Source organism: Clavelina lepadiformis, chromosome 5 (assembly GCF_947623445.1).
Source record: "Clavelina lepadiformis chromosome 5, kaClaLepa1.1, whole genome shotgun sequence".
Lineage (NCBI taxonomy): Eukaryota > Metazoa > Chordata > Ascidiacea > Aplousobranchia > Clavelinidae > Clavelina > Clavelina lepadiformis.
Window position 1 is genome coordinate 9,090,812 of NC_135244.1, and position 12,678 is coordinate 9,103,489.

A 12,678-nucleotide genomic window follows, 5' to 3' on the forward strand; every position below is an offset into this window, starting at 1 on the left:
TTAAAGTGTAACGAAAAGCTCGCCCTCCAAAACTACATATATAGCAGATATGATATTTTTCTACAGTTGGTCTTGATTTCAAGTATCCTTTAAAAATATTTCAGCTTGCTGTACTTTTAAAATGTCAAACGCCGCACTTCAATTTCTTGGTGATTGGTTTTGAACTATACTTATATTATTCAATTTATCTCTTGCAAGTCAATTATTACCGCATTAACGGTATAAATAACGTCTTGCAAAATGCGATAAACAAAATTGTCCGAAAATCGAAATTATAGCGGGTTAAAAGGAATATAGGAATATTTTCTGTATAGTTTTTTCTGCAATTTTGTCATTATATGTAATGTTATACGATTTATTACAATTTGTCTTGATGTATATTCGGCCCAAAATGCAGCAGAAAATTGTCAAGTTGAAAACTAAGTTATATGGGTGAAGCAACCCGGTTTGGTGACACTTAATCACGCGACACTTAATCACGCGACACTTAATCACGCGACGCTTAATCACCGACACATAATCACTAGGACATTTAATCACGCGACACATAATCACTAGGACATTTAATCACGCGACATTTAATCACACATTTACAATGTTTATTTACATTTACAATTTACAGCAATGTTATGCATGGGAAATGTAAGCAATTGCACGAAGATAGACTAAAATCTCGCTTGACAGATAACGGTCAACTGTGTTTTGCACGCGCAGTTTCAGTGCCTTGTACCGCATTGGAATAGAAGGTTGAGTACCAGCAATTCCTTGCAGAAACGAAACCCACCTTATAAAAGCACGATTTATTGTCTTGCTATTGTCGAAAAATACATTATAAGATTTTTTCTTTTATACAATACGTTTCTCCATAACACTTTGAGACGTTGTAAAATAAACAGTAAAAAGAAATGGTATAATGCCAGGGTAAAAATATTTCAACTGTAAAAACATGCAATGTCCTTACTAATGCATTGCAAAGGCGCTTGCTCCCTTTTAAGTGGTCTTGGTAAAGAGTTGCCAATTTGAGAGAAACTACCATCTAAACCAAAAACACAAATAAAAATTTATTTCTCGAATAATGCATGCAAACAAATAAACTCTATAATCGGAGGTCAAGCGATGAAGAATCGTGGCTAAGTTTTAGTCATGCAAAGATTTCCCTCAGTTCGAAAATAAATATTTCGATACCATATATACCATCCCACTTTGCGTGTATAGGATCTCCACATATTATTTTAAAACAATTTTTTTATAATACGCTTTTCAGGTAACCAATGTTCTCAATCTTGTATCTTTTTTGCATCTATTTTTGCAGCAATTGCGTGGGAGTTTCGAACGCATGGAATGTATACGACGTTTTGCTTAATTTAGTAACACTAGATTTAATCGAGATCACAATCTTCATAAAAGTTTTCTATAAGTTGAGGGTTCCAAATACTTAATAATATTTAATTTGCAAAGTAGGCAATTAGCTGAACCATTTTAAACACAAGTGCGATTGGCCCGAGAACTGTACAACTACAGAATTAACGTCATACCCCCCATTAGTGCATAACGAAAGATAATATCTTACCATACCACTTCAAAACTGATATTCACGTAAAATTGCTGCGTTTATGGAGAAAATTGGGACGATATCTCGAATGCATGAAATGGTATATGGGCTATATTAAGTTTAGAATGTGAATTCAATCAGGAAACCACAGTATATAAAGTCTCCATTGTAGTTATAGGCAATAAACTAATGTAATAAACAAAGTTGAAACAATCGACAATGTTTTGCCATCAAATGGATGGATTTTCTATATAAGGAAGCTGTATGAAACATAAGACTGTATGGGTAAACTGGTTTCTGCTTTGTTGAAATTAACTACATGTTTTATTGTGTGCGGATTGAAAAAAAAGTGCGTGAAAGAAAAAAGTAAACGAGGATGTCGTGAAACAGCTCACGGCTATCGCTTTTATTTTGTTTTCTTTTGATCTTAATATTAGGATCACAACTTTTTCTCTTGAGAGCGCTGCCGACTTACGCGTAAGCCATTAATGAGTAATGAGTAATGATTAATGATTAAATGAATCATAAAATACAGGAATTCTGTTTTCAAGGAAGACTAAGTTTTGTCGCAATTTTTTAATGAGTGTTTTGTGATATTTTACTATATAACAAAAGTCATAACCATAACCAAATATGGTATAAAGACAACTTTCATATTACGTTTTTTGCTTTTTGTAAGTGAGACAAATAAGTTTGTCATCTATTACCAGGCTCTAGAGATAACGGTTGCCGAACCAACCGGGTTGACTAAATTATGGCTACAAATCGAAGACTCGCACAAACTTTCCGGACGTTTTATATATTGAAAAGCAGTAAAATATAAACCAAATCAAAACTAGCTGGAGGTTCACTAAAAGTACTTACTTTTCAGTCAAAAGATAAAACAACAACTGTCCCCCAGCTGGCCAAGTATAGAATAAATCATATTTCAAACAAAAACTCGCCATGCGCTCCACAATTATTACGTCACTCCACGAAACACAAAATCAATTATGGAACAGAGGGGAATTGGAATAAAGTGGAACGAAGCCTTAGGCTCAAAAAAATGGAAAAAGTGGAAACAAAATCACACAGTACAAATAAAACTTATCGGACAAATAAATACTACGATAAAACAATTTGTAAAACATTACAAAATAATACGAAAAATTATGTAATATAACTACTGGAAGCATCAAAATAACGCTGAATAACTGTCAACAAACCCGAAGAGTATAACTTGCTGTAAATAAGTTTTTCATTTTAAGAAATTATTGTGTATTATGTATTTGCGTGTTCAGAAGCTCATAAATCATATGTCCCATATCATTTGGGAATATTTTATCGCGCTATATCTTGAGATGGCTAATGCCCTAATGCTATTTCGGCGTGACTTGGTAGATTTAAACTATAAAGTCAAGATAAGTATACCATAGCAGCAATAATAATACATAGGTCATGCATATGCATCCTGTCTTGCAACAAGTATCTGATAAAATAAAATTGCCGAAGCACATGACTGAGGTTTAAAAATGATTTTTTTCTACACGAGATATTTTCTGTAGTTTTGTGATCACGGATGCGATATGGGAAAAGGCGCAGGGTTAAATAGTACATTTGTCTCTGTCCCATATTTTGTGATAATCATAGTTGTCATAAAAATATGTCAACTCGAAAACTATGATTGTATTGAGATAGGCTATTACGTAGCTCTTCAATTCATAAGTGGGCGATTTATCATCTATAGCTATTTTTGCAAAAAATATTACTTATGTCAAATGCAATATATTTGTTTGTACATGACTTTATAAAACAAACAGTTGAAAGAAATGAAGTGTCGTCAGGGTTAAAAACGTCAGCCACGAAACCATGCAACGGTCTTGGGCAAGGTATTAACGACGTTCATTCCTATTTACTGGTTAAAATAAACAGTTTCCATGTCATGCAACAACACAATAACAGTTCAAGAAATCAAATAAAAAGGTATTAGTGGAATAACACACAAAGTATATTTCGACGAACCATCAGTCCAAGGGTAAATACTCCGATACACAGGGTTGTCCAAGGAATTCTAACATGGGATTTGTGCCATGTTCCATGCTGGACAGTTTGTTTTTACGTAATAACACCCTTGAATTAGAAAACTTTGCTACGGTACATTTGCATTTTGCTCCATATTTATTATTATTGACGTCTCGTAACAAAAACAAAATGAGACAGGTATACAAACTGCCATAATATGATAATGGGACAGAAAAAGTTTCCCCTGGACAACCCTGCCCATACCAGATCCCATACCATACCATTTTGTGTATAGGAAATAGAACTTAATAAACACACAAAGACCTTTCGTAATGTATTTTTTGAACGACCTTTATGTTCTTGATCTTGTACAGATTACTTTTATAATATATTTTGAATATAGTTACAAAGATAATGCAGCATGTTTGAAGTAAGTTTTGCATGTTTCAAAAGTTGCATCGCTTTCCTTACCCAGCGATTGCGTATAGGTGTTTCAAACGTGTGGGTTGTACACAACGTTTTGCTTACATTAATAACATTGCTGGTGTCAACTCACTCGTTCTTTTGTTACCTGATTAAAAACCTTTAATTTATAATGCTTTGTTGTATTCGTGCAGTAAAAGGTTTACCCCGAAGTGGTATCAAGGACAATAACAAAGCTTACATAATTATTTCATGGTCAAAATTGCATTATAAAACTGCCGCCTATAAATAAACCGGTTTCTGCTTCGTTGAAATTATCAACGAGTTTTTTTGGTTACAGATTCAGAACAGCGTATATCGAGAGAGAAGTTGATGAGAAAGTGGCAAAACAGTTCACACCTATCACTTTTGTTACAGTTTCTTTATACGTTGTCTGTTTGACTGGCGTGAAGCTGGTTACCGGTACACTGGTTACTTATGCAGTTACTTATTCGCATGGTTTACTCATAAAATTACTTGCTACCTGTTTTAAGCCCATGATTTAAAATAAAATCCTAAAAATTAAATTCAAATAGATTTATATCAATTTAATTGGATTCGTTTAATTTCGTATTGATTAAAAAAATATTTTCCAAAAATTGAAGAAATTTTAAGAAATGAAGATAAATTCAAATAAATTTAATTTACAACAAAATTAAAAATGTTTAAAAAACTGAAATATGGGCTAATAAAAAAACTAGTATATTAATATAAATCCAAACTTAATTGCACTAGTTCATTTAAAATTGATATTATATATAATTTATACAAACAAAAAGCTTGCACCAAATAATCGATATAAGGAACGGGTTATGCTAAAATTATTAATTGACGTTACAAAAAAAGTTGAAACAATCAGCCATTATATTTTTGGTCGTGGTTATATAAGGAAAATGGTTTATCGAACCTCGCACGAATATTAACTACGCACACAAATCTATGGGGAGTCAGCATGGCCGGCCGAAAATCTTTCACAACTTATTTGGGTTCATGAATATGAAATGAAACGGTTACAACAAAGTTAGCCTGAAATCTTTGTGTTATTACCGAAAAGTTGAAAATTGCAAGGAAACTTTAATATATTACGCATAATTTACGAGGTGAACAAGGTGCGTAACCTAAATTACATAACCGTACATTAAAATCGGCCTGAAAGTGGTTACCGGTTTTCTGGGTGTTTTTTCAGTTACTTTTTCAAAATCGATAAATATCTTTTGTTTAAGAATAATTATGATGAATGTATTTATCAACTATAACTATATGTAGTATGTAACTATAACTTCATCTGTAAAAAAGTAACTGAATAAAATAATATTTTTAAAGTTTATGTTGGTATTGTTTGATCGTTTTGCGAAAACATTGACTCGCCATTATAATTTCGGAAAAGTTACAGAACGAATTATCCATCTATCTTCGTATTAGATTTTCTGCTATATGAATTAATTAGTATGTCATAGCATAGTAATCAACCAACTGAGCCAAATTGGTGGGTTTAAATATATATCTGAAATTTGCTGTGTTCGCTTGAAAGAATGTGAAAATGTTATTATGCTTTAATGACATTTTGCAAATATTATTAATGCATAAACCATAAGCTGTCAGTTGTAACCTGCTTTATTTATTGGTTTTACCTGATTATCTGCTTCGATGAAGTGACCTCTTTTATCCGATGCCTAATTTTTTTTTCTATATCTTTATATGTAATCAATTTCCGGTTAAGTGAGTATCTCGGTTTAAAGGTTGCAAATACTTGTTTTTAATCTCACATGCTTGATTAGAGTGTTTTTTGGGCCTAAAATGTCGGGTTTAGGCGTGCATTTTCAGGTTCGGGCCACAAACATTCGGCTTGTTTCCATCTCTGCGTGGTTTCTTTTTTTCGGCATAAGGAAAGAAGGGAACTCCATAATAGCCTAATCAAAAGTGACTAATAAATGGGTTAATGGGGAGTAGGAAAAGATATAATCATTGACATAATTATTAGTTTCAGGGTAAAGATTTATTTCAAACTATTTATTATATATTGTTTCATTTCTTATTTTTATATTTATTTGTTCACTTATTTTATTTGCAATTTTTGATTCATTAATGTACTGGCAATAAAAGATGTTGGTGTATGAAGTATACAATTTCTATTTCTGTGTTTGTTATTTTGGTGTAAATCTTATGTATGGTTTAATCCTATATTTTGGCAATTATCTTTCTTAGCTTGATCAAGTGATTATCACAGCGCTTACAAAGCAGAAGGTCGCTGGTTGGAATCAGAAGCCTGAATAATCTCCTGTTGGCCTAGCAGTCATTGGGTACTTGAAATGTGGGTAAAATGAGATAATTTAAGTGGGGTGAGTAGATGGGCACCGGTCTTCATTTGTCGTGCCCTGTATGTAAAACAGTACAACTCAAATTTTCACTGCTCCAACAGGTACTAAATATTATAGACTAAATTAACCAAAAAAATATTAATCTTTCATCTGTATGGCATACTTACTGACAACTCTTCTTTATGTTAAATGATAAATAAATGTCTTAGCCAGTTTTTTGTGTCGGTGTTGGTGATATTTATAAAAACGACACACAAAACAGGCGTTGGCTTAAAGTTAAAACTCACGAGGGAAAGTTGCTGTAAAAAAAGAGTACAGAAAACGTCGTATCACCAGCACTTACTATAACCGAACTGATTTGATTTTTCTCAAACGTGTCAACAAGAACACCGGCGAGAATTTAGCAATCAGTTGAGGAAGCTGGCGGCATTTCGGTGCGGGTGACAAATGTGATCGAAACAATAACAAAAGGTTACGAACCAAGGCAAAATAAACAAATTATACCACAAAGGTGTAGAACATACGTAAGATACAAAACGTGTACACAAATCGAACTCATGATGTAACAAAGAAACATACAAAATGATAAATTACGGAGTGTAAACAAACACTGTATACGATAAATTAAGGTGTAACAACTCAAAGTGCTCAAAACTGCCACGTGAGGTCACCGGTATGTACATTCGCCACCGGTATGTACATTCCTTGTGTAACGACTATTTTCTCGTTCTTGTAGCCAGGCTTAACTTCACATTTACGGTGAAACGCAACACCCTTAACTGTATGCAGTGTAGCGTTATCACGCTAATAAAACATACCGATGATCTTCGAAAGGCCCTATTTAATCGCTCACAGCCGGACACCGGCTAAAAGACAACCTCCCCAAAAAGCGCACAATCTTTATATAACAAGGGTGCCAAATCACGTGATTAAAGTAGTTAACAAACGCGTAAAAGGTGCTAATTGGTAAAAACGCTTCAAACGAAAACACGATGATAAGTAACAACACAACATGTGAGGAACAAAGTCCGTAACACATGCACTGTGTGGATTTTGAAATAAGTGAGATCGATAATTATGTGATCTTTCTTGGGTAGTAGTATGAGGCTAAGCGCAAATAAGTACAGTGGTTTAAGAACAACATATAACTTCCTGAAATCCACACTACATCCTCCGTTAAATGTGAACTAGAAGACATGGTTTTTTTAATCAAGAGTTTATAACTTACAAACAATCACATGCTTTGTAAACGGAAATACGTGTTGCACGGAGACAACACGACATATTTATAATTCGACACAAACATTATCCAAACAAATTTCTGAGTCTTTTTCAGGTAAATCTAAAATTCGCATTCTCAAATTTAGTTCAAGTTCGATCAAACACCTTAATTACGTCATACTTTGGATAAAAATCATCATATACACAGGCATAAAGTTTTGTAAACAACATTTCGCTTTGACTAATTATTTCCATCCATAAAAAAACTTTCCAGTTTTATGAAAAAATAATTCGCTTTATAAAATTTATACCACAAGTTAAACAAACTAAGTATTAAGGTAAAATATTCGCTATATATAGGAAAAAAATTTATCTCGAAGTTTATCTTCTTTTGTTGAACGGATGGGGTACGAACTACTAAACCACTATATGTCATCGATGTTATCTTGTCAAACAATTTATGTAAGTTGCGTATATTTCTGCTAGCGGTATGAGCTACTTGATCAAATCTGTTTCGATTAGATAATTTTAAGTAATTTAAGGATTGGTGCGTGCGACGGTTCTAAGCCCTTCCTCCTCACCTCTCTTTCTTTGAGAGACAATTGAGAAGTGATAAGGTTCGGAATTTCGGAACCAAAGTAAAAATCTCAGGATTTTGGGGATCTGCAAAATCGAAAAAAGTGCCAACATAAACTGCATCCATTCATTTATTTCTTATAATACTGACGCAAAAACAGGAACGAATCAAAAGTGTTAACATTAAAGCAGTTCCTGATTTCAGTAGCAAAATATTGCAGGCTTGACCATGAAGTTTTTAGCAGGCGTTAACCTTTGTCGGAGTCAAGCGAGCCGTTTACGCACTTGCTCGGTGTTTCTTGTGACATACTACTGCGTGTATTAAGCTTGGTTTTATTGATGCAGATGTTTATGTCAAACATTTTCTAAAACGATCTCTTTTGTTATTCAATTTGCACATTTTGCTACAATGTAAACAACAACAGTGACTGCTGCAAAAACGCCAACTGAAAGATTTGTTGGTTCTTTAACAAATTAGTTTCTATAAACGTTTGCAAAGATTCAAGCGCAATGCCTACGAAATCGTACAAAATGACGTCAAATGTGAGCATGATCTGGATTGAAGTAAACCAAATGCGCCGTATACGACAACAAATTATCAACACGTTTAATAGTAGTCATGAATGTCAAATGAGAGTTCTACTTTAGAGCCCAAGCCTATGATAAGCATATACAGTAGCTGATAAGCTAGAAAGGGCAAGTTTGATAGAGTTAGGCTTATGCTATCTATAGTTTAGGCTTCTCTGCTTTACAAGTTTTTGTTGTGTTCTATTAATGGGCAAATGAACTAAGGATTAATTACTTCAGATAAAAACGACTGCGCGGCTATTATCGGTCCTAGCTACACTTTGAACTTAAGAAAGCGGTTTGTACCTAACTAATAAACAATGTGCACTGAAAGTTAGCGGTAAAGCTTAAAAAGTATAAACTTTTAAGTTGCGCGTAAACCTGTTTCTCAAACCCATGCGTGCACCACTTTAATCTCAAAATGAAAAGTTACGTATTATTTGAGACGATGGGAGTTGTGCCTGGTCTAATCGTGTTTGAACAATTTATAGCAATTTCAAAAAATTTGTACGGTATATCAGTGACCAATGCCATTTGCACTTCACTAATTGCAGAAAAGCGCATAGCCTTGTACTTAGCGTTTGAACGAAGCCCTCGACTGCTTTTAATTATAAGGTAAACAACAAGATAAAGCAAACACCGCATCATGACGTGATATCAGAAGGCCACGTTATTTGTTGCTGATTTCTTTTAGACATGTTAACCTTCCTTGGCTATCTTGTTACCGAAAGTTTTTTTTCAGAGTACTCCTCAATTTCATTACAAAATGCGATATTCTCAATGATTACTGCTTCATAGTAGGAGTCGTCGCTCAACATGGGCAACAACATCTTGGATACCGGCGATCGCTCGTTCCAAACGGCCATGCCTACACAGGAATGTCAAGCCGTGACAAGCTTGTGACAAGCCTTTATTCCCAAGGCAGATGGTTCATATTGCAAAACTACTCTAAAATAAAAATAAATGAAATCGAGAAAATACCCACTTCCACCGTTCACAGATACATTCTTAAAAACCAAGGGTTTAACAAGATTAATCCTAGGATCGGGATTAATAAAAAAACTGTTAAATTCCTGGGATTTCCCGCGATCCCAAATCTATGTGATGTGCAAAGTTTGGGGTATGTTTTACGATTACCCATTTTTATCAATTTTAATTGGAACAACTATAAGGCTAATTCACTTTTACAAGTAACAATTTTCATTATTCTTATTCCAGCAGTAGACCTCGCATATATAAGCCTACCTGATATCGGCATATACGTACGAAAGATAACCATACATAAGGGATAAAAAATTTGATCCGAATGGTTTTAATACATTTCAACCGCTATTCATAGTTTTAAAGTATTGATTATACTCTATAGCCGTGTGTTTGTGGTGTTGGAGCTTTCTTATTATTTATGGGATCATATAAGATGATCTATGGCCTAAAAACTGCTTAGTTTTCCTTTTTGTAATCATTTTGTAATCATTTTGTCACCTTTATCTTCAGTGTCTTTTTTACACATTGTGTTGTATATTATATATATACTGTATAGCTACAACGTATATGCGACGTATAGTGAAATCAAACCATTGCATGAAGCCTATGCTTCTATTTAGTAACAAATCTGGGTCAAATAATAAGCAACAACGTAACAGGTTTGACACTATATGTCATGATTATATACTAATGAGGCAAGGTCAGCTGAGTCAAATAAAGTTCTTTTCATAAATATTTATGTATACGACTAAACACAATGTAAAAGAAATTAAATTTCTCAGTTAAAGCAGTCGGTCAAAACGAAACAAAATCTAACGTAGTGGAAAAATTAATGTCGTTCTCTGCTTGACGTTTTGGTTATGCTAAAGGAAAAATGGTGAATGCCTTTTGTTGATTGTTGGCTGAATGCCTGACCAAACAATATTTCAACATACTACAGCATAGGCTTATACTATTTGATGAGCTTTACAAGAAAATAACTATTTTTTATGTAAACGAAGCATTTTAATGAGCATTTTGACTTCATCCAAATAGCATAAAGCGTATCAAAGTGTCCATAGTAATATGTATCCGAATGATCTCATGAAATACCTTATGATTTTATTACTTTCTAGTAAGCTATAAACTGAAACGTTTAACAAAGGGTAGTTGGTAATTTCTTTCAAAAGAACGTTTTATGGAGCTTATGGTTGCAATTTGTACCATATCTGTTTTAGGCAAGAAGTTTGTATATAAGCGGCAATACCCAGGCGTCGAAACCATTGCTAAAAATGCAATCTTTAAAACATGGCAAAGAATACATACATGACCGGTTTTGGCTAATTGGCACGAACAAAATTAATGATTCGCCTTGTGGGCATAAGTGCTGAGTCCAGGTACGCAGGGTATGCAGAGAATACAAAATATGTATGAATACAACTTGAGCTGAGGAAATGTTTGCGTATGTAGGCGTAAATCCGCAAAATTTATCATAGACTTATGCGCAACAGTTTTTTGTTGGAAACCGCTTTGCCATATTTTGAAACTAGCAATTTTTACTTTTAATAACTTACTAGCTTATATTTTATTTATATTTAACAACTTACTAGCATTTTCACAAATATCGAGTTTATAAGCACATTATAAGAATTAATCCAAATATGTGTGATTTTAATAGCTCTTATACCGCTGCATTGTGTGTTATACGTTTGTATGGGTGCTATATGGTAACGATCAAAATGGTTTGAAACAGTTTTACTTCAAACGGCAAAATTTAATATTTAGGCTGTAGCAGATGTAACAGCAAGCAAATGGCTTTGCGTGGCTATACGGCAATCTTTATGACTTCAACTTGAATGTTATAAGTTATATGCATAGCAGTGTTTGCCCTGAAGCAAATATTATTGAACAGTTGATAGTGTATATGATCTTCGATAACATTACTGTTGCACAGCGACACCACATGGATTTACTACCCAAATTTTGTGTCTGATTTTTGTCTGGTGGGATACCTCATGCAGAAACTTGAACACAAAATAAAAAATCATATCTGGTTGTTTCACACTACCGTTTATAGCGTTATGTATGTATCTTATCCAAACTTTCGTAGAACATCGTGGACAACTTGGTCTTTGCGCATCGTACTTCCCTATGGCATAGTTACGTGTCGTTGGAATGTGTCAGTGATTCTAGAAAGAAACTAAGGGCCGATATGATCATAGAAATTTACATAACCACAAATTATGTTGTTAGTATTCTATGGTAATAGTGAAGACATGATATGTACCTATATAGAGTAGCCAGTCTTTTTCTTTAAGTTATCTGTGTTCATTGAACAGTTGCTCTTCATGATGACTTGCACTGTTTTCTTTCTTTCTATCTGTGTTCACTGATGCACTGGAGCTATGTATGAAGCGTAAAGCATTTGACGACGCATTATGTAGCTTTGGGTTAATTGCTTTTAAAGCGTTATAGAACAAATCTAGACGGTTTAGAATGTGTTCTAACTTAGAAATTGTATGCTAATCAACGAGTGTATGGCATTTACAACAATAATATTTACTATTCGACTCTTTACTGTTTTACATTGGAAAAATATTTTACAGATTTTTATTGTTAAACTACTACAGAGGTGATGCGTAAGTTTTTTGTTAATTTTGCAATTTTTTTTGAAAGAGTTATAATACTTTTGCATTTTTATTGCTTTTTAATTTTTAAATTTTTAGTTTGTATATATACGAAGAGTTACTGGTCCCTGATGATTGTTTCGGTACTACGTTCCGTGGATTTATTGCGATCCAAAATAACTTTGTTAAGTTGTATAATTTTGTATATAAATTGTATAATTACGTTGGTGTAGAAACTGTTAACCTTTCGGTTTAAGGTTCCAGTGAGATAGCTGTAGCAACAAAAGGAATGCTACAGCTGCAAAGCAAAATTTTATAGCACGTCAAACTCTTTGATTTTTGTGCTATGCAAAAGCATTAGTGGTATTTAATTTTATTTATATTAATAACT